The sequence below is a fragment of the Lepisosteus platostomus genome, chromosome 1 (genome assembly GCF_059453375.1).
Source record: "Lepisosteus platostomus isolate fLepPlt1 chromosome 1, fLepPlt1.hap1, whole genome shotgun sequence".
Taxonomy (NCBI): domain Eukaryota; kingdom Metazoa; phylum Chordata; class Actinopteri; order Semionotiformes; family Lepisosteidae; genus Lepisosteus; species Lepisosteus platostomus.
In genome coordinates this window covers 4,116,540-4,139,009 of record NC_142611.1, presented here as the reverse complement: position 1 = coordinate 4,139,009, position 22,470 = coordinate 4,116,540, and the positions used below count along the sequence as shown (strand labels likewise).

Here is a 22,470-nt window from a genome sequence, read left to right as displayed (position 1 = left end):
TTTTTATTCCAGGGTGAAAACATTGAATGGAAGTGATATAATGGTATAATACTAGAGTCTAAAGGATTTGTTTTCTGTCACTAGTTTGGCATCACAGTTCACCACACAGCATAGCAGCTTATCTGGTGGATTTAAAAGAAGAAGAGCTGGACAGACTACCAGACAAAATCAGGCCTTTTCACTTTATGACGATACCTGATAGTTATTGCAAGCCAATATTAAGTAGCTGTAGAGTTGCAGTAGTAGCAATATTAATGGCAGTAGAAATATTTATAATAATATCATGAATTTCATGACCCTTTCATTAAGTAAATAAAATGTTATTTATTAGCAGTACATGTCTTGTGCCATTATGTTTCAGGTATTGCTAAAAATGTTATATATATATGTTTACTATCAGGGCATCAAAATAACTGCTACACTCCTAAAAGTATGAAGACCCCAAATGAAAGCCTAATGAAGCCCTAAGTTCATTAACGTTTGTAATCAGAAGCACGCAGACACCCTCATCAGGGCAGCAAGCAGTAAGGAGCCATTCATCAGCATGAAGTGTTAGTCATGGATGACCCCTAAATTATTACCAATAGTGGTAGATACACTGATTGGACACAGCAGGGGGAACACTGGCGCTTTACATCAGCCAGCAGTGGAAAGGGGGGGAGACACTTAAAAGCACTTAAAAGCTAAAAACCGCATTTTCCCGTTTGTACGCAGAAATGCGCATCTAACGCCGTGTTTGAACAACAGGATGTTCGCTGTCCTGTGCTGTGGCGGAGGAGACAGGCTGCAGTTCGCGGAGGCTGTGGGTTTTCAGCGAAAATGTTTCTGTAATTCGATCTCCCCTTGTTTCTAGTCGGTGTTGGTTGGTAGGGTCCTTGGCAGTTTCACATGTGTGCCTGTCAGTTTGAGAACCTTCATCTCTGGAGTCTTTTGCCTTCACTCCTGTATCTTCAGATTAGCTACTCTGTGTCCAGTGTCTCCGTTTCGATAACCCTGTTACAAACGGCCCAGCCCCCCTCCCTCTCCGCCACCAACACCATCATCACAGCCCCCCAGTGTTTCGGCATCCCGAAAAAAAAAGTGGGCTCGGAGAGACAATCTGTAAAAAAAACTGAAAGAGCAGTGAGTGGGGAGACTGCTGGAGAAGTGTTTTGTCTGCCGATTCTTTCATCACGGAGCTGCAGTGTGTTGTAAAGAAGTTGGGACGTCTTTGGTGAAGTTTTGCCACGGTTCAGTACAATGGGATGCTAAATAAGATTACAGGCAGGTAAGGGCCTAAATTGCTTTGCGTTTTCCCACACTTCACAGTTGCCATTTTTTTCCTCTTAGTAAAATACTACAAAGCCAGTGTTAAAGATCACTGAAGTGTATTTGAGCTGAAACAAGGTTTGTGTGTCGGAAAGTGTTTTTTTTAATTGCGTTTGCATCCGTTTTTATAAACACGTACCTTGTTAAACTGTACCGAGTTTCGTTGTTTATTTAAACGTAATGTATACAGATAATTTCTTTATAACAGAGCAGAGCAGCAGTATTAAATACAAATATTTTTTTTCCCCAAAATATTTGTATAGAGTAACGTGTACTGCAGACATTTTCCTGTCAACAAAATCATTCAGAAACATTTGGGTTGACCAGACAAATACGGTCTTCTTGTTTAACAGGGCGGTCAAAACTATTCATGTGAAAGATATTGTGCTGCCGGAGATGCATTCGTAGCCTGAGTAGGTACATACAGTAGTTAAAAGCTCAGCTGCACATCGCGCTTAAAGTAGGTAAGTGTTCGTTTCAGCCGGCACCACGTTATTTAAAAATTTGTTTCGTGTATTAAACTTGTAAAATTAACCACTTCACTCTTTCGTGTTAAATGACAAAATCGACATTGAATTTGTTTTGACGTTAAATCTCAATCTGGATTGTTTTGTTACTCCCGCTTTATTGTCATTTAAAGCCGAGTAACAAACCATGAGCAGGTTCCCAGAACTGAAAATTCACCATCATTTCAATCAAACGCAAATAATCATTTAGGCAGACTGCTATGTCTGAGAAAAGACAGTCGTGCTGTGAAACAGTACTCTGGACATAAAAGTTCAGGAAAAGGCAATTAAATGGCTATTGTGCAAGGCATCGTGTTACTGATGGATCGTGCTTAATAGATTATTATAAAAATAAATTATAGTACATAAAAGCGAAAGCATTAATTTTCGATAGACCTGGATTGCCGGGTTGCGTTTGAGTAAAATATCTGTAATTTCAGCAGACGGGATCGTCTTGCTCTGTGTTTTTATCTTAAAGATACAGCTTCGTATATCAAAGTTGGCAGTCCTCCAAATCAGTGGAACAACATTGGGTATACGCATGAGTTATATAATATTATAAAGTGCATATTTAGCATTCTAAATACGAATACAACGCAATGCATAAAATAACGCATTCGAACATGTTCTGTAGTAACGTACGGCATATCATTTTAACCGTGTTTTGAACAAAATATCTGTGTTATTGAGCTCAGATACTAGCTACACAAGTGTAACGACTGCTCAGGTGCTTCTGTCAGCAGAATATCCTGTTAATAAATGATATAGCTGCACTAGTACAGTAAGTGTTTAATAAAAGGTGGATAATAAAACCTTCTTGTTTGACAAAGTAACCAAAATGTCTTTGTTTTCAACTGTCTAGGCTAGAAACGTCATTTTGTTTTCTCTCTGAAGAATAACTTGCTTGTGCTATCAAATTTGCAAGTTTATTAAAAAAAAAACATCTATGCTATAAATCTATAGCTGTGTTTCACTGCGTTAAAACAGCCCATTGTGAATACTGGGAAAACTGAGACGACAGATAAAGTTCGATGAAAGATTCCTAGGACATCCTGGAAGATACTTTTGTTTAAATATAATGGGAACAGGATTTGCCCAAAAATGTTCAGGATATAGTCCAGTGTGGTACTTTGGAGAGAAGACCAATTCAGTAACATTTCTTAGTTTTATTTTTAATTAAAAATCCTCTTTGAGTGATACTGTAGTAAGTTAAACGGCTACAATGCTTCACTCACCTTTAACGGCGTTTTCTAAGTGGTAAATTATGAAACTGATGTATAGTGAGTTTTAAAGTTCATTCTTAAAAATAAAACTTGTTATAACATCAGTCGCATTAGGTTATTTATGGTTAGCTGCACAATTGATAATTGCGAGTTATAAATCTTATAATTTAGCTTTAGAGAGCTTTATTATTGTTTAATATTGTTTCTCCTTCAGATTATTTAGTTTAATTTTAACTGTTGCCGTCGTCGTTGTATCCCGATGTGGACCACGCTGTGGTAAAATGCAAGAGAACACACAAAATAGTGTACACCGTTCTTACCATGATCTCTGAATATCTACACGTCATTTTAACCGAAAATTAAACGATTGAGCCCACTTGCAACACGCTAACTTTTTATCATCGAAGGGATCATAAACTTTGTTTTTTGTGTGTGCAGGTTACCAGATAAATTTTTGAGGCAGTGGAATCGTGTGTGGCAGATTACATTTAATGACTTTGTCTTTGCGTGAATTGTAACAAACTGAATTGATCAATTTTTAGACGGTATCAGATATTAGTGATACTGACTAATACAGCAACAGATATTTTTATTTAATGCCCTCAAATTGGATTTCAAGATGCACTAAGACAACTATTTTGGTCACAACAATCCTAATTATGTTTTTACAGACTGATTAATTGAAATGTCTTATAAAATCTGATTTATTTGGCACTTTTTTGTACAAGACATTACCATTATGAAGCTCTCCTTATAATTGAGATTAATGCATCCATTCAAAGAAACGGGTTAGAGGGTCGAATTCATTTTAAGTGCAGTTGTAATCAATTTCTGATGCAGCTTTTCACTTGAGCTCAGTCTGTGTCCAAAACTGTCTTATTATTTAGAATTATCTTATTGGTGATTGATAGAAGCACTTCTTAATCTTGAAATGTCATTTATTTCACAATAAGAGTAGTGATTCTTTTAAAGCCTTTGACAGGCAGAAAGAGGGAAATGTAGTTTTGGTTGGTCTCAACCTTTGTCAAAGTGAAATAAAAATGGATCCTTTAGTTATTTTGTACATGAAATTGGTGTCGTTTTTCAACAGTTTACAGGTGTGTTGTATGGAACACAATACAGATTATCACTCTTACTGAGAGCAGTGACTCATTTCACAGCATAAATATTTAACAGATGAAAGTGTTTGTCTTCAGATGTACAATATAGAGTATAACCTATGAGTATGTGTAAGTATTAACCTACAGTAATTATGACATGAGTGTTTATATTGTTTTGGAAAGTTTCAGTAATATGTACATTTTAACAAAAAGTGGGCGGAGGAAATAGATTCCTTTATTTTCAGTTAACAAAACTGTTTGAAATTTAGAAGCATGAAGCAGACGTCTCAGTTCTGTTACAATTATGTAATATATTCACTGTGGAGAAAAATACCTGGACTGCTTTCAGAATGTAATAGCTAATTGTTACTTTCCTAGCAATCCAACATACCTAATTAGCTTAGTAGTTCAATGTAGTGCTTGAATAATGGTGAAATCCAGCATACCATCATTGTAACCTGTTTATATAAACTGTAAAATAAGTGGGAAAAATTAAACACCCTCATTTCACTCTAATGGTGTCTCTTTGATAATTTGAGAACAGGAACACCTCACTAAATATCTAAACAATGCTCTTATCTCACGGGCACGGGCTGAATGCTCAGTGTTTTGTTCAGAAGTAAAAATACAGATTTTACTGCTAAACCTGAGAGACGGTAAAACAAATCTTTCAAAACCTTGATGTGAAAGGTCAAAGACAAAAAATGTAATGAAGTCTCCTTTCAGATTGAATGTGTTCTACATGCAGATTGTTATGATAGTAGGATGAGAACCTAATGGAAGTCAGCTGTGAAATGAGGAAAAAATGTTTTGCACACTCTACACCTGCTAAAACATTTGAGTCATTTTTGGGATGTGTTCATGTTTTGACATTGTATCATTATTTGCTTTTTGCAAGTAAAAGCAAACATTTTATTCTTCGAGGAAGAAAAACAAAAATAGAATAGTGCTGGATTCTGGGAAGAACGTTCTGTTTCCTAGTTTTAATTTCTGTCTTAATTTTTGTTGGAATAACTTGTGTGGTGTTACTGTATTCTTGTGTTTAAGCTGTAACCTTGTATTAAAGAAATCCAGTTGTTTTCGAGTGTAATAACTCAAGAATCATTGTGAAGGGAGTAAAAACCCCCACACAATAAATTCATTGTTTGAAATTAGTATTGATGGGGCAGCTCTCTGAGTTATTAGGAAAACATTACCATACAATCAATGTTTAATACAGTGCTCAAAATTATGAAGTTTTCTATTTTAGCTCATTCTGATGGAAGAAAAAATGTTGCACATCTGTGTTACATTCACAGTTTAAGGTGTGCATTTCCAGCATCATTGCTGCACAGTATTTCTACAATAAAAGATCTGTAAACTATCCTTTGGAATACAGGCAATTTTTTTTTATTAGGTTCTTCGGTTTTGGCACTTTGGAGTGGGAAGACAGATCAGTGCGGTGCATTGTTGATTTTTTTTTTACTTTTTCATCTCGGGATATTTTTAAAGTTAAACATGTTTAAGAACCCTATTTTTTATCCCAGGGAGCAGCACATTACTTTTCCCCATGAACTCTTATGAAAAATTCATAGTTTTCTCCTTTACAGAGCACTAAAGGGTGCCATTACGGCAACTTCTAAAAATACTTCTGAAGCCTTGCGTGGAAACGTGTTAAGATATTCTGCTTTTATACGGCTAATAGACAAATGCAATTTGATAGATATGGCAGGCTGTATCTTCTTCGCTTTAACCATAGGGATTGGTTTGGCGCTATTGTCAATTTCCAGTGTGCCACAGAGGCCACTTCTAAATCTTAAAGCTAGGAACTTCTGTCAGCAAAACCTGTCATTGGAATCCACATAAAAAAGGTCTCGTATTAGATGCAAGTGCCTGCTTCAGATTAGTTTTAACGGGACATGCAATCATCCAAAATGGAAACAACAGTACTAGATGCATATACCAAGAAATTTGAAATGTGAACTTCAAGTGGAATTATTAAAATGCTTTTAAACGCTTAGCTAAAATGATCAGTTCTCTATTATTGACTTATTAACAAACTGAAATGATACTCTTCCATCAGTACAGGATAAACAATTTTATCCAGTTAGCGAAGGTAGTGGTGTTGGCCCTCTGTACAATAACTTGGCATTTGAAAGCTCTGTTATCAATAGTATTTAGGTAGCCATTGAGCTTCAAAATCAGTCATAGACAATTTATTGTTTATTAATTTTTCCACTTAAGCTTTGTAAAATCAGGATATGGTAAGAAAAATACTATATTTTCCAATCAACGTAGTTTCCTGGAATTTATTGGAGTGCACAGTTAAGAACGAATTTTAGATAAATTGTCATGGATAAAAACCATTACCCCTCGTATGAAACAACACTATTGACCGTTTAGTTGTGGTTTCCAGTTTCAGTTTATCAAACTACATATAGACTTGTGTATAACGTTATATTTTATCAGTGCTATTTTTTTAAAGTTTATTGAGCACTGTTTCATCTACATGTATATGGGTTTGTAGAAAGAAATAATGTCAATGACGATCACCTGACAATAAGTCTGTTCGATTTGATTGGTAAATATGGATTAGCCATCACAATATCTTATATTGACTGCCGCTGTGTAGTTTTCTGTGATCACATTTTTGAACATTCATGTCCATTAATTTATTTAAAGTTGTCTGAAATGTCAAGACACATTTTTTTCTCTCCCAAACATACAAAGATCTTACAGCAGAAAACGTAGTGGAGGCTTTAAGTAAATTGTTTATGCACATAAGATTCAATTATTGTAACTCCTGATTGTTTAAGACTTCTGTGCATGAGTCTTTCCTGTCAAACTGCAGCTTAGCATTAATATTTTTTTGCAGTATCATTCCCAGCTGTAAATTTAGACTGGCCCTTTTTAAAACATTTTTGTATTGTTAAGATGCACGTTACAATAACATGAGTGTGTTTTTTAATACATTAAAATTGATATACACCATAAATGTCTTCTACACGATAGGGAAAGAGCATTTCTTTTTCAGTAGCAGTGAGCTCTGCACCTGTCACTGCCCCTGTGGCACTGTGGAAACTGCTTTGTTTTAGTACATATTTTAAGTAAAAGACATCAAAGGCTTCTGCAAGCAGTCAGAGCACTTAGTGCCACCACATACAGCATCTTGCTTAAAGGAATAAAATCCCACTGTTTTTCTCAAATACACGCACATGCTGTATTATGGGCTATGGAATTGGCAGCTACATGTAGAAGACTGGTTCAGTTAATGAAGAAAAAGTCACGTTTTCCCTATAATTGGGTGGCTTACATTCAGAACACTTAGGCAAAAGGTACCATAACTTTTTTTTCCCCATTATTTTCCCAGTGCATGCATTTCCTTAAAGTTCTGCTCCGGTTAGTTGTCAGTTTCATCTCTGATTCTCAGGCTTGGGAGGATGGGTCAAACTAGGTCTGTTGTGGCCATGTGACATGCTTTGCTTCTGCCGGCTACCTTTTTAAAAGCCTGTGAAATCTGTAGGATTTTATTCTGGGGAACATTTTTTTTTACCGAGTACGGTTTTGAGCGTCCTAGTAAGAAATTAATGAATACCAACAAGAAAGAAGAAAAACCACAGTGGACCCACGGTAAACTTCTTCATGTTTTCTTTTGTTGTTTTGTTTTTATTTTTTAACATAAGAAATACTCCTTGATTTGTGATTTTTTAATTTTGCTTTGAATTTGAATGTGTTATAAATGTTAATATTTTGACATTCAGCTTTATTATTTATGGTAATTGTTTCACAACCTTCTGCATCTAAGTTTGTTCTGTTTTAGATGTATAACATTTTTTTTATTTTTTTTTAAGTGTTCTTGTTGTGTGTGTTACTGTAGGAATTATGTTGTCATTTATATTGTATGCTGGTTTTTAGTCTGCTTTGCAAAAAAAATATTTTACATGAACAAAAGATGTTTTTGAAATGAAAATATAAAAGAAATAAAGATGAAAGAAACCTTTAAGGGTTTACACATAAGGAACTTTTATTCTGAAAGGTACTGCATGCTATTTTTTGAAATGCAGATTGCTTTGCTAGTAACATCTTTGTTAATCTTATAAAGGACATATGTGTTTGTTGTACAGTGTTGACTCTTTTATTTAGCAATTTGTTGCTATCGTGTTGCTGTTTCATTATAACACACTAAGAATAATCAGCACTTCCTGTTCTGTGGTACAGTTCTGTATGTATTGTATGTGAGGGAATGGGGTTCTAGTAAGATAATGGTCCGAAGCAATCAAATCTTGGGTTTAAATTGATTGGCTGTCTGCATTTGGAAATAATACTGTATATTAATTTATACTGTATACACATTCCTGCATGAAAATATAGGAAAGCTATCAAATTTTAGAAGCTGACTTGTATGCTTAATTTGCCATTTTTAAGAAAATATATTAGACATTTTAATCTTTTTTGAGTAACTTTAAATTACATTTTGTCACGTTTTGCCATTTATGTAAGACACAATTTTTGCCTGATGTAAATAAATTAAACTAGTTCAAGTTAAACCAGCCTCTAGCAAGTAGTGTATGTGATGGTTTTTTGTTCATTTGAAATGAAACAACTGCATTATACTCTTGTTTCAACATTTCTTCAACATTTCTTACAAGACGTAACCACATAACTGTTTAATCCTCTAATAAAATTGGAGCCAGACCTGTCCATTAATGGAAAATGGAGAAGACAATCTGTGACTAGCATTCAGCAAGCTAGTGTGAAATGGAACAAGATCTGGTACTTCCTTTTTTGTCATTTTTGGTGAAAAATGTACTACATTTTAATTTTTTTTTCCAGATTTTTAATTTGTCAGGGATGATCTGAATATTCTTAATAGGAATAGTTTACAGTTACTTGTTTATTTGCAAATACACCAGCCATCTCATCTTGATAAAGTCGCCTCTAGCACACGCATATATTTTTTTATTTTGCTTAATATGTCCTCTAATGGACATTAGTGCTCATGAGGGGAAAAAAAACTGCTCAGCTCGATGCTGCTTTTTGACGTGAGAGCCCAGAGAATGATCTATGGATTTGCATAGACAATGGGAAGCTCAAAGGCTTGGCGCCATCACTGAAGAGCTGTGGCTTATTGGAGAAGTGCATTTTGATGGTGTTTTATATAGAAGCACCTGTATTAAAAAAAAAAATGGTAATGGGTGTGTTTTCTACTGCTGTGCATCCAGCACCTTTTATGAGCTCAAAATATATGGGAAGAGCAAATCAAACAGGGAATTTGTAGATGAGTGATTACCGTGTGGCTCAGTTCCCTAATGGCAAGAATAAGGCTGTGCTGACAAGGATTTATCGTACTGAACGGATGACGTCCAAACTGCCTGTAACAGTAGTTGTACATAACATAACCCTGATTTAAATTTGGCAGTAAACTAAACCTTACACCTTTACTAGTTTCCATTGTCATATAGATGAATGTGTTTATGTGGTTGTCAGAAAACCACAATTTCTGTAGACTCCTTATTATTGTAGTCTGAATTGCATTCTAGGTAATCAAGAGGATCTGAAAGGCAAGCGTAGGAGCTAAGCAGCCCATCAAAAGTCCCATCTACACTCTTTACAGTTAGCAGGAAGAGTTAGAAATGCAAAGTTGCCTTGGGAAAACTTTTATGATGTTTGATTTACAGCACATGTGATACAAAAGGCTATATATATGGGATATGTTATAAAAATGTTATTAAGTCTTGTGTTTCTGACTGGAGGGATTTTGGAATATGTGGGGTAGAAAGAACCTTGTGTTGGTTTTCAAGGATGCAATTTACAGTTTTCTCATGTGTAAGGGGATTTGTTTTTACCTAATGGGAACTGAGTATGTTTTTATTTCTTGACTTTGAGTTCACTTTGAATCAATCCCTTTTGAATCCTGGTTTTCACTGTAGTTTGAGTATAAAGATCATCGCCTGTGCCCCCTTTTGAATACAATTTTATCTTGGTTGGTTGATTCACTGTTCAGTTTCCGGGCTTCTCATGAAATGTGATTATTTTCATAATTGCCGTTTTCCCTGATTTATATAGATGTCAGAACAGAAAGAGAAGAGCTCTCTTAAGATCCTTTTGTGTCATGAAGAACATAAATTCAGCATTGAAAGAAATGTATCGCTCTGTGTATGGATATCTGTATAGAAAAATAAATTACAGGTTTCCCTCGCCAACCGTTAATGTTGCGTTCCTGGAAAACCTCATGGTTGGCAAATACTTGAAAATATGGGAAACGGGTTAGTTTCTCAAAGGCCATGTTATGCTATTCAATGGCTAACATAAGTTGCAGATTGCTCCCTTGCAAATGACAAATACAGCAGCATTCATTATAATTCAACCTAGGAGACTAATCAAAATTATTAATGAAAAAGTGGGCATATTATTTACCTTTGATCCTGAGACCTAAAAATTGCAATAGAAGTGAACTTTCTTAAGAGAGGAACATGCATGAGAGAGGGAGAGCGAGTGAGACAACAGTCTTAAGCTGATGGATAGGTGGGGCACTTTTTAAAAGTTTCCACAAGCAAAACCACATATGAGCAAGGGAAGACTATTACTCAGTGTGGAAACTGTATGTGAACAAGTTCACAGCGGCTGGTGAACTTGATACAGATTTTAGATTTTATACAGATTTTGGACATGAATCAAATAACACAAAAGTATTTAATTTAAATCAAGTAGGTGGCTATGTCGGCATGTGTGGGCTGTAAAGGAACAAGTGAAGGTTTATTCCACGCTGAAAAGAGAAGAAAAGAAATGCAATGTTTCGGCTGGGGAGCCTTCTTCAGGTGTGAGATTTAGTCAGTCATAACTGATACAGTCAAGTTACTTTGAATGTTGTGTCATCTCAGTGGGAGAGTTGGTTGAACATGGGTGATTAAACATTCTGTTCAATGTCAAGGCCGGTGAAAACTACGAAAAACACAGGAAAGCACCATTGTGTTCCAGTTATCAAGAGAACGATACCTTTGTGCCATCAGTATATAGGAGCAGCGCCTCAGGTTGATCGTCCAGCAGTGAGTGAAGGCTTTGAGTAAACCACCGTGATGACATCAGTGAGGCGTGGCACAGTTTTACAAACACTAGTTGCTGCTTTATAACAGGCCAGTCAACAGGGAGGTCTAAGTGTGGTGAATCGATCAGGAGCGTCCAGTCACCACTTGTTGAGCCTAGCAGTCAGGTTGTAGTCAATTACTACATTGATCAAGCCACAGCACCTCACATGTTGTCATTCATGGGGGCTCATCCTAGTGTAGCAGCAAGCCATATCACTACAGTTAGAATAATGTATTATTAAGGATTCCTGATAATCTTTATGATGCCTTGACCAAGCAGTTTGGGCCTCAGTGTCAATGCAAAAGAAAGTAGTTAGGAAGGGCCTCTGATAAGAGATATTGTAAAGGTGTGTCCAATCCTGAATCATCTAATGATATACTGTACACCTGTACCCCTTTTTGCGGATGTTCTTTTTATGAAATTTTGACACTATGATGCATGTGAATCGTTCCCCGCATTTTGAATAACAAAAGCCAACTTAGAAACTAAGAAGAAGCGATAAGAAGAAAAAGTTTGAATACTTTGCCAAATGTGGAGAGTGAATATAATTGTTTCATTTTATGTTTGCGCATCACATTCAACTAATGTGGGTGAGAGCTAGCACAGGGCCTATGGACTGGCAGAACAGACGTGTCCGCTCTTACTTTTTGTGTAAGAAAATTTGTGGTCTAGACTTTGTCATGAACCCTAACGGTGCTAAGCAAATGCAAACTGTATGTGTTTGTGTAATTGCACAAGAGGCAAATGAAGTGGTTTCTGTACAGTACTGTACTAAGGTGGGATTAATAATATCAAACTAGGTAAGCAGTCTTTTGTCTAAAAAAGAAAAAAAAAGTAAAAACAGGAGTTCAATTTTTGGGGTCCAGATTGGATTGTAATTTTTCCCCATAAGAAATAATGGAAATAGATTGTTCATTTTACACATTTTTGCTATATGAAATGGTTTCTGATAACAAATTGTTTGTCGAGTGTATACTGTATATATACAGTATAAAGCGCATATGAGCTCCTGTGAATATATAGTCTGTTTTTCTCAAAGCAGGATCCACCAGTGGGTAACCCGCAGGGTGGGTAGCAGGACCAAACATGATAACACTCTCAACCAATTGCCAGCTGTGATGTTGTACCTTAACCACTTGTAACCAACTCATTGTTTGGTGGTTAACTCTTTTCTCCAACTAAACTTTTCCAACCACATCTGAGGCAGAACTTTCCGAGTCAGAACGTTTGTCCAAGATGCCAGGTTGAGAGTGTGAGTTAGTAAAGTACAGAATTCTGCCCAAGATGTACTTTCTGAAAGGGAAGGAATCTAGTGTTGGTGAACCCACTGTTAATTTTCGCCTGATCAAGTTGGACAGTTTATGTCAGGCTCCTGGATATCTCGGCGTAGTAGGGGAACCAAGGTCTCCCACCTCTGTACCTTCTAGCCGGACACCATGAAAAAACTGCTTTAAATACTACATTGAAAGACAGTATTTAAAGTATTTAAAGTATTTGCAGAGCTGCCTCTCCCTTCCTCACCTCTCTTCTCTCTGCAATGTGACACTCCCTACACGCGAGCACCTACCAAGCCAGAACAAGCTCCATCTTCTCAGCGGGAAGTTTAAACTCATCAAGGAACGTTTTGGCCAACGGATCTTTGAGTATAAAAAACTTCTTTTTTTACATTATATTTCTTGAGAGCTGAACTATTATTCCAAACACTCTGTTTAGTAAATGAAAGTAAAATCATTTACTTGAATCTGACAATACGAATGTGATGAAATTATATGAGACTGATAAAACCCATGAGGTAGATCAAAACACGTGTTATACAATATATAATTTATTGATATGTTTAGAATTTGTGAAGCTTTTAATTATGTTTGATTAATTCCTAAAAGTCATCAAGTATTCTCACAATTTGCTGTTCCAATTTCTGATTGTTACAGTAGTTTAAAATCATCACATTACTACACTTGCATGATAATATCCCATCAGAATATTATTCTGCGCTGTTTAGTAATCCTTATTGCAAGACAAGAAGCTGGCAGTTATTCCATTGATGCCCTTCTTGCCACGTTTGAGCCCCATATTGCGATTGTGGGATGAACAGGGGTGTCATGTGGCATCTAGGGCTCTGAGTCTAGTGAACAGGCACAACATTGTGCAGGCTTAATGAGAGCATTGGGACAGAATCCCGGCAAACGGCACTTGCAACCTGGTGCAAAGCACGAGCCGTAGATGTGCAACTTGTATTATTTCCACACACACAGCTAGCCTGTAACCTTTACTGCAGACCCCCCCCAACATGGCCTGTTGATCAGCCATGTTGATAGTGTTGTGTTGATCGTGAATTCACCCATGCATTGTGTTTTCAAAGAAATGTTGGTGTACCTAATGTAATGTTTTTTAATGTTGCTTTATTAGCCCTATACAGTTTCTTTTCGCATACCCCAGCTTTTCTCCATGGAGACACAGACACACAGACAGGGAGAGAAGTTTGGGGTCAGAGCGCAGGGTCTGCCATTGTACAGCGCCCCTGGAGCAGTTGGGGTTAAGGGCCTTGCTCAGGGGCCCAACGGAGTAGGATTCCTCTGCCGGCTGCGGGATTTGAACCGGCAACCTTCTAGTCACAGGCGCAGATCCTGAGCCACAGAGCCACCGCTCCGCCCCAAAACCTGGCACCTGCTGCAAAAAGGGACTCCTCCTAATTTTCCTAATTCAGTAGTTACAGTGTAATCACAGTTGTAGATTATATAGCAGTTATGTGATATGTTTCTTTTGATTCTCAGAATATATAAGAGCATGAACATAAGACAAGGCTATTTGGACCATCTGGCCTGTTTGGTTGTTAGTAGCCAATTGATCCTTCTTGAAAGAAGCAGAGGTGTAGCTTTCACCAACATGGCTGGACAGCTTGTTTCAAACTCCCACAACCATTCATGTAAAGAAGTGCCTCCGTCTGTGAGTTCTAAATGCACCTTTCTGTATAAAATGGACTGCTGCATAATATCACATTATTTAGAGGCAAAGAAACATGTTAAAAGTTATTTTAGGTTGACTTTTTACCATGTAACCAGCATCTTAACTTTTATACAGATTTTCCTTTTTAAATGTAATATTTAACCTCTTTCGGTTTTCTTTTGGGAATGGCCAGCCTTTTTTCCTGATCTTTTTTTGATTTGTATGCCTTGTTACTTTGATCTCTTTCTCTGGAGACCATAATACTGAAGATTCAACTTTAATTTAAATTTTCTTCCTCAATTCCTCTGGTTTCCATGTGCACCTGCTTCTATCACAGTGGGAACAATTAGAATGGCAAACCTAGTTCTTAATGACAGTTCTGTTTTTTACAACAAGCACATATGCTCTTTTTCTGCTTTGATATACACCTCCATAGGAACTATTTAAGATCAGTGCAACATTGGGTCTGAGTACATTAGTAATGACTGAGAACAAAGCAAAACATCCCAAAACAAGAAAGTACTGGTCTTATATGCCTTAGGAATGCTATCATTTCAGAGCTTTGCCCGGAAGAGCTTTAAATCTAAGATTTCCTTTTAGATTTATCTTATGTTCCGCAGAATTGTGATATATTCTGTATATAAAATATTCTGCATATCTACAATACTCCTTGTAATTTTAGGTGTTTTCCCTCCTACTGCAAGGACATGGGGATTCCCATGTGGATGGCAGAATAAAGCCTGACTGAAAGCAGTTATCCTGACTAACATCAGGTTAACCACTGTGTTTTGTACTGGGAACATGGCTATAGGAGGGGCTCACCTGCTTTTTATAGCTCAGACGGTAAGGGCATCTAGCTCCTGAACGGAAGGCCCTGGGTTCAATCCCAGGTAGGGGCAAGGGATGGGGCTTGCTCTGATTCCTTCCAGACAGCTCCCAGGTCCAATCCTCCTGGGGGTAATGGGCCGGCCGGTGAGTGATGCTGACCCCGTCACCTCCACCTCCAGTGTTGGATCATTGAGAAAATTGGTGGCCCTTCCCCGCCATTCCCCCATGGGCCTTTATGGCCTGAAAAGGGGACCTAAAGCATTTACAGCATTACAGCATGTTGTCTAAGCCTTTTTTTCCCTCACTAAGAAAGAAAAAAGACTGTATATGCTGAACATATTTAATGAGGAACCAACATGGTTTAGGCTCAGTCGTCTCATTGGCTTAGCGACTACGTGGTGACTGGAAGTAACCTCCTAAGATGTTGGAAAGCTTGTGCCTGCTCCCTCTTTTGTTCCCTGTTTCCCAGAACATTCCTGTACAACGGTGGTTTTCATTTTAATGTAAGGTAGGTGTGTGTATCTTTAGAGAAGATGGAAGAACTGTGTATAGATTAAAGGTTATATATTGGATGGTTTAAAAAAACCCTGTTCCAGTCCAAAGACCTTCCACTTTGGAAGGGAGTTTATGTAGTTAAGTACTCTGAGTAGTGCCGGCTATGTCCTCCTTCACAGGAAAACAAGTGTGACAGAGAGAGGGCAGATAGGATGGCCAGTAAAAACAAGTTTTGGGGAGTTTGTTTTAAAGGTAAATAGATGCAGCAATTCAGAGATGTCCGTTTAGTCATCACTCTTGTCTCCAGGTTTTGTAAGATATACCATAGGGGGGGGAGTACAAATGCAGAAGAAACACTTGTTGGATGGCAGACCATTGCACTTCTAAACTGTGGTGACTACCTGGGGTGCTCAGACTGTTAGCTGACCATAAATAAGGCATGTGAAGGCTAACGAAAGCCTTTTATTGATGTTAAACCTTATATCTGTGTAACAGCAGAATGATATTTCTTATGAAAAATAAAAGTAAAATAGTGAACACCTTGGAGATTTTATGAAAATGACAAAAAAGATGGTCCTTATTCTCTTAGTGAATTGTTACAGAAAAACTAGGATTTTTAATAGCCGTAGAAATCTTTCATTTTAGAAATTCTTTCCACTCTACATGCTTTTTAAAAATCCAGGATCAGTGTCATATTACCTCTACGAGCACAGCAGACATCACATGTTCTTGTAGCAGTGTTAATTAGCCTGTACTTCACATTGAGACAGATTGTTCCACTCCTTGACCAAGCTCTGCACCAGTTTCTCGCTTAGTTGGCTAGGGATTTTGATAGTTGCCTGTGGCTTCACCAGTCTGGACCGTTTTTTTTGGTGTTGCAAGGCTGACTGCAGTAGTAGGTGAAGAGAACTCTTGCTGACAGTGGGAATTGCATCGTGTTTTAAATGAGAGGTTGGCCTTGATTCCTGAAAGACAAACCCATCTTGAGCAGCAGCATCACCGGAGTTTCCTTCTGGCTAGTTCAGACGGTATTCAGCCTCGCCCAGTGATGAGGCCATTTAAGGGTGTCGCAATTTTCACTGAATATTCTCCGGTAGCTTTCCCCTTTTTCCCAGCATTCACAGACTTCGATAAAAAAAAAACTGAACCCAGGTTGCTAAATGGGTGGACTCCTAGCTTAAGGCTGAGTGGAGATTGGGATCATATGACCTGTATTTCAAGCCATCAGGGCATGCCGGCAATTAGGCCATTTGCGTTTCTGTGAGACGGGTCTTATGAACCTTCGCTGAGATGTGGAGATTAAAGAGGATATTGTAATTTCCATGAATCAATCAATAGTTAAGTGCTTTACAAAGTGCTCTTGAGTTCTTGATTGAGGAATATATGTCATTTTAGTTCAAATTTTCTCTTTTTATTTGTTTTTAGGTACTTGTTTATGTTCATTCTTGTGGCTAATGCAAGCAGCTGCAGGCTCACGTGTGGTGTTAGTTTAAAGGCGTAATCTCATATTCTTATTCTTTTTTTAAAATTGGACCTACTGTAGGATATATTCATTCTTCCGTACAATGCTACATATCTAAAATTTGAGCCATTAAAACACACACTTTGTCTGTAGTAAATACAGTGTATCTGTGACCGTTTCTCTGTTATGTAGTCTAAAAGTACCTTCTCTTCATATTTAGGTTTCGGAAGACTGGAATATGAATAGTTACTGACACTGGGGTAGAATAGTGTAGTATAATGAGCAATGTTTGGAACTCATGGCTGATAGTTTGTGGTTGAAGTGACCACAGCAGACACTGTTGTCTTGATGTATGTAATTTACCCCATTTGCTCCAGTCCACCCATATATAAAGCTAAGGACCTGCATGGCTGGGACTAATCCCAGTGATGAATTGCTGCCCCATCCAGGGTGGAGGTAACTACAGTAGGAAACTAGGGTGTGCTTTGGCCCATTGAGCTGCTGTGGCTCTGATATGGACTTAACCTGTATCTTTTACTATTGGACATATCACCCTAGCCCTAAAGCATCTTAAATTGCAATTTTAAGAAATGAGATTTTGCAGAGGCTTCTGAATCACAATTAAAAGATGGTGGACCATCGGAAGGTACTGGCAGAGCGGATTTTCACTTGGTGTTTGGGTGTGCATTTTCAACATCTGTGCTTTGACATCTGCGTCCCTAAAGCCTCACACATGCATTAAGAGGAAGCAACAGTAGAGAGGAGTATGAGGCTTTTGGAAGTAATGATTCGTAGCAGGAAATGCGAAAACAGTGCTCCTTGAACTTGACTTTTAGATAGGCTGGTTTTAGTGCGCATGTAGTAGATTTGAAGTATCTTACTTAGGTGATAACAATAATGCACAGTATAATTCGAAAAATAAAACTCTTATTCTCCCCCCAAAAAATGCCATTAGTGTTTTCATGCCATTTACAATAACAGATTTCCAAATTAATGTTGACATTTCTAATATATAACTCTGTAGTTTTGCAGAGACCATTAAATTGAACTGGACTTTCATGCCATTAATTATCTAGAAAGTTTTACTTTTTGATTAACTCAGTCATTAGCCCAGAAGTACAGTATTTGAGTATATAATACTTCCTAAATGTTTACAAGGTTCAGAGGTCCAGCAAGTCATGTTTCATTTCTTTGAATTTTTTGCACCTTTTTTAACTCCATAGTCTGGCACAGTATTCTGTCAGGCAATAAAAACCTGGCTAGCATATGTTGCTGAGCTTATATGAGTTTGATAAAGCTGTTATTGATTGATATTTTAAAAAAAATCTAATTTGCCAAATTTTAAATGGAAGAACAGTGAAGCATAAAACCTTCTCAATTCCTTTTTAACAATCCAGTGTGTACTCTGGATCGAAGTGCAAAGACAGTTTACTGTAGTATTCTGAGGACTGGAGGGTATTTCACAAAGGTTTAAGACATGATGGCAGGAATACAGCTTCTGTAGCAATAATTGAGCTGGAGGTGATGGATCCATCCACTTCACCCAATTATAACGGACGTCTGTCCAGTTGTTGCTTTCTGTAGTGCATTCGGTTCACTTGACAAACAGACCGAGGTCACCTTCTGAAGTGGACTCAGTGTGGATCATTTCCCCAAGCTGACATTTCTCCCCCCCAACTTCTCTTCAAATGCACCGAACCACAGTGCTGGTCAAATCCTACAAAATTGCCCCATGCTGTACACACCCCAAAGTGCTGCTTGATTCACCTCCTTCATCCCTTTTATGTCTTTTTTTTTTAGACTAAAAGGCATTGACGTTTTGAATAAGATGTGTGCTGTCTTTTTTAAACAAGACTTTCAGTATTGAAACTATATCACATAATTTCATTAAAAAAAAAAAATTCCACCTGTAGTGTCTTGGCCTGACAAATCTTTTTTTCTTTGTTCTTGCTTTCATTTAATCGAAGGAGTTTCTTACAGGTACATGCTGAATATGAAAATGTATATTTGTTTTCAGCCTCCATTTTTTTCCTGTCCCTGACAGAGATATATTACTTTAAATGAGTGTTCTTATTTACAGTGAGAAAACAAACTACCACAGCAGCTGCAGGGAACAAAAAAACCTTGATCAGGTGTATTTTGAATCGTTACAAGGGAGTGCACAACAAAAGTAGTTGTACAAAGCCCAGCTGGATGAAAAACCAACATAATCCACTATATAATAGGTGTAATTATGTGGAGTAGCAGTTAGGATTATAGACTTGTAACCACAGGGTTGTGGGTTCAAATCCTCCTCAATTAAATGAATCAGTTAACTACCTAATTCTCTTTTTTTTTAATTTGTTCTGTTTTCTTGTTTGTTAGGTGTCAGTATTAGGAACTGCACATGCTACAGTTCATGCCTTATATCTTTATCCAGTCTTGTAAAAACTACTCTAGAGAGCTCACTATTTTTCAGTTAATTCTTTTATATTGCTTAACACATTCTGCTATACTACTGCCACTTCACAATATAACTGGACTTGTAAAGCAAGAAATGATCTTTGGCAGGGACAGTGTGGTGTAGGTTAAGTGATTGACTAAATCTAGCCAATACATAAAAAGTAGTAATAAAACTACCAACAAATATCTAACTTCATTCTCTAGAATAATACTCATTGTCAACTTGTAAACATGAAATAAGGTCTGACATTTAATATAGGCAGATACCCAGAATATTTTTTGATAAATTAAAAATCTTTCAGAAAAAATACATTTGTTTCATGTGACAATGAAAACTATATAAAAAATATAAATTAATCAGCTAAATTACTTCTGACTGCAAACTATTATTTAGAGGACCTTTAAATATTACAATGCCTGCAAGTTAATTAATTTTTTATGATGTTTTACTTTTAATAGTTTTATGTAAAGATACACTTCAGAAGTTAAATTTCCTATTGCATCCTCTATAATACAGCACTTGACATCCCTTTTACAGACTTTTGCATTATTAATCTCTGGACTTTTTGCTAAATATGGTTAACTCTTCCCATGATTAAATATGGTAATGTTTTAAAATTGTTTAAAAACATAGTTACAAAATATGCTTTTCTACCCTTGCCTTAACAGAAGAGAATGTGTTGCATTTGCTTTTAGACAGTAAATATCAACAGAATGGAAGAAATGTTTAGCATTGACCTTTTTTTAAAGGGTTTTTAATACTGTTAAGTGACGTACAATATCAAGCACTTTAAACTCTGCCTTGAACATAAACCAGACCACCAACAAGTTAATTGAATATGTTTTAATTTTAATTATGCAATTTCTGCTAAGCTATACAGAGGGATGCATTTCGTTTGTGAAATTCAGTATTTTTCCACAGAAGTCTTTCTTCATTGAATGGTAAAAGCATAAGTTTAATTACTTCCCAGCTCTCTGCATTAACATCTGTTTCAGCAAAGGAAATAGTTTTAATTCTGTTATGCTTAGGTTCAGTATGGCATGACAAATGAGCAACCTGAAAGCGATGACGAACTGTTTTTTTCTACCATGTGCCATTAGACAATTCTCCACACATATGGCAGAGGTGTTCCTCCCCATCTGTGAAGTACTCAAAATTAGGAGCAGAACTCAATCCAGAGCATTTTGCTTACCGTTAATTTACTTAATCTAAATGAACTTTCTTCTGAAATCAATATGTAATTTCATTAATTGCTACCACTTTGAAGTTCATTCACAAAACAGTTATAGTGTCCTCTGACCTCACAAATACTGAATTAGGAGGAAAAAAATGTTGATTTCATTCCCAGCTTTTTTTACATGTTGCTGAATGGAAATGAGTTTATTTCTGTAACCTTTGATCCCTAAGAAACGCAAGCTATAACCATTCTTGATGTCTCATCTTGTTGTATTATTTTTATTTCTTCTGATGATTCAGTATCATGTTCTCAGGCTATCAGACCTATTAAATGCTTTTGTGTTCCAGTGTTTTTTCCCCACAGTATTTTAAAATTTGTCTTTTAAAATGCAGCTGCGATTAGATTGCCCAACATATAAAAATCAAGGTAATGGCAACTTTGGTTGCATTACCTTTATGATTAGCTTTTAGGATGCAGTTTAATATCCCTAGGTACATTTAACTTCTTTTACTCATAAATGATTTATGTGTGAATATTTTTAATTCTCACAAAGGCAAGCATCATATCCCACTAATAATTACGGATGTCATTTTCACAATTATAATAAGCACTATGCTCACTAATTTGCAAAACATATGAGCTATTTATTTAAATTGCATAAGCCTATGGAACAATAGCTGTACTTCATTTTAAACCCCTTCATTATGTTACATTTTGGTGTACAATGGGTGTAAATGAAATTGGATGGACAATTGCATCATGGTGATCCAGTGGATTATGTGTAAGGCCTTAGTGAGTAAGCCTGTCTGCTTCACTCCACCTCGACTCTTGTGTATGTAGGTATCAGAGTGTTATTCATAAAGCCTACTATCTGTTTTATCTTGGTGGTAAAAGGTGTTACCTGCTTGTGCTTTTTTCTAATGTCCTTACAAGTGTATCAGTAAATTCTGCTCCTACTTACCAGAATTTCCAAATCTGACTCTGCCCTGTTCTGGTGACCAGAGAGGTGGAGTTGTCCTTCACCACCACCCTTGACCATTCCCAGCTAACATGTTAAGTGTTAACCCCAGGTAAAGATCTGACAGTACTGCCCAGAGGAGCAAGACTGTTGACTCGGTGAAGTCCATATTGAGTTTGCACAGCCTTGCCGAGCTGAAACTCCCCCTTTCATTTCATTGGTGAAACAGGTTCTCACTTCTGCACCTGATCTGTGGTGCAGGGGTAGCTGCTAGTAAAAATCAGAGCTGTGTGCCAGCCAGGTGCTTTGTTGTTCTTTGGAATAGAAGTTTTACTTCCAAGAAGTGCTTGGATTTTTTTGCACATATCCGGCCATTTTTGTGTCATGTCTTTTTTTAGGAAAATCTGCACTTTATTCCTTCATACAGTGTTTCTGGAATTACCATAAGGTGACCAGATGGTTTGCTTTTGATTGTCAGGAACTGCCTCCTAAAACCATAGATTGTTTTGTTTCACATTCAATGAGGACATTCAATTTTATCCTGAAAATCCTTTAATGCCTTTGACTTGCGCTTTAAACTTTAAACTGATTTTGTTTTGAAACTCGAGAAGCTGACTTTACTTGCTTTCATGAGACAAAATGACTGAGTATAGCAACACCTGGTGAAACGTGTGCCACCTCTATGTACTGTAGTGTAATTAACTTATTGAAAATACTCATCCACACAAAAGCAAAGGAAATTCATTAGTGAATTACAGTTGCTTGTAATATTTAATGCTGTCAGGATGCTCAATAATCTGTGGCATCTCTGTGACATTGTTTGAAATAAAGCTTTGTTTCTATTCATAAAAAAAGTTCTATGTGTTTAATTCTGAGTTATGCCACCTTTTAATTTATTTCTCCTACTTTTGACACTAAACAAATTTTGATTCCAAGTTATATTTGAGCAGGACCTTATT

The 22,470-nt window shown here is 36.9% G+C and overlaps 1 protein-coding gene across 12 annotated transcripts in view; it reads left to right on the top strand.

Moving 5' to 3' along the window:
• LOC148677538 (teneurin-3) overlaps positions 1-22,470 on the top strand; it is a 287,789-nt gene that overhangs the window by 13,752 nt on the left and 251,567 nt on the right. For 5 of the 12 annotated variants that reach the window (XM_088642919.1, XM_088643165.1, XM_088642995.1 and 2 more), the window contains exon 1: positions 818-1,267. The exons of 1 other annotated variant lie outside the window; for it this stretch is intronic. The gene's annotated coding sequence lies outside the window, so the exon portion shown is untranslated. Of the gene's footprint in view, positions 1-817; positions 1,268-1,661; positions 1,773-22,470 lie in introns of those variants that run through there. 6 more of the 12 variants (XM_088643339.1, XM_088643252.1, XM_088642743.1 and 3 more) reach the window with 5 other exon arrangements.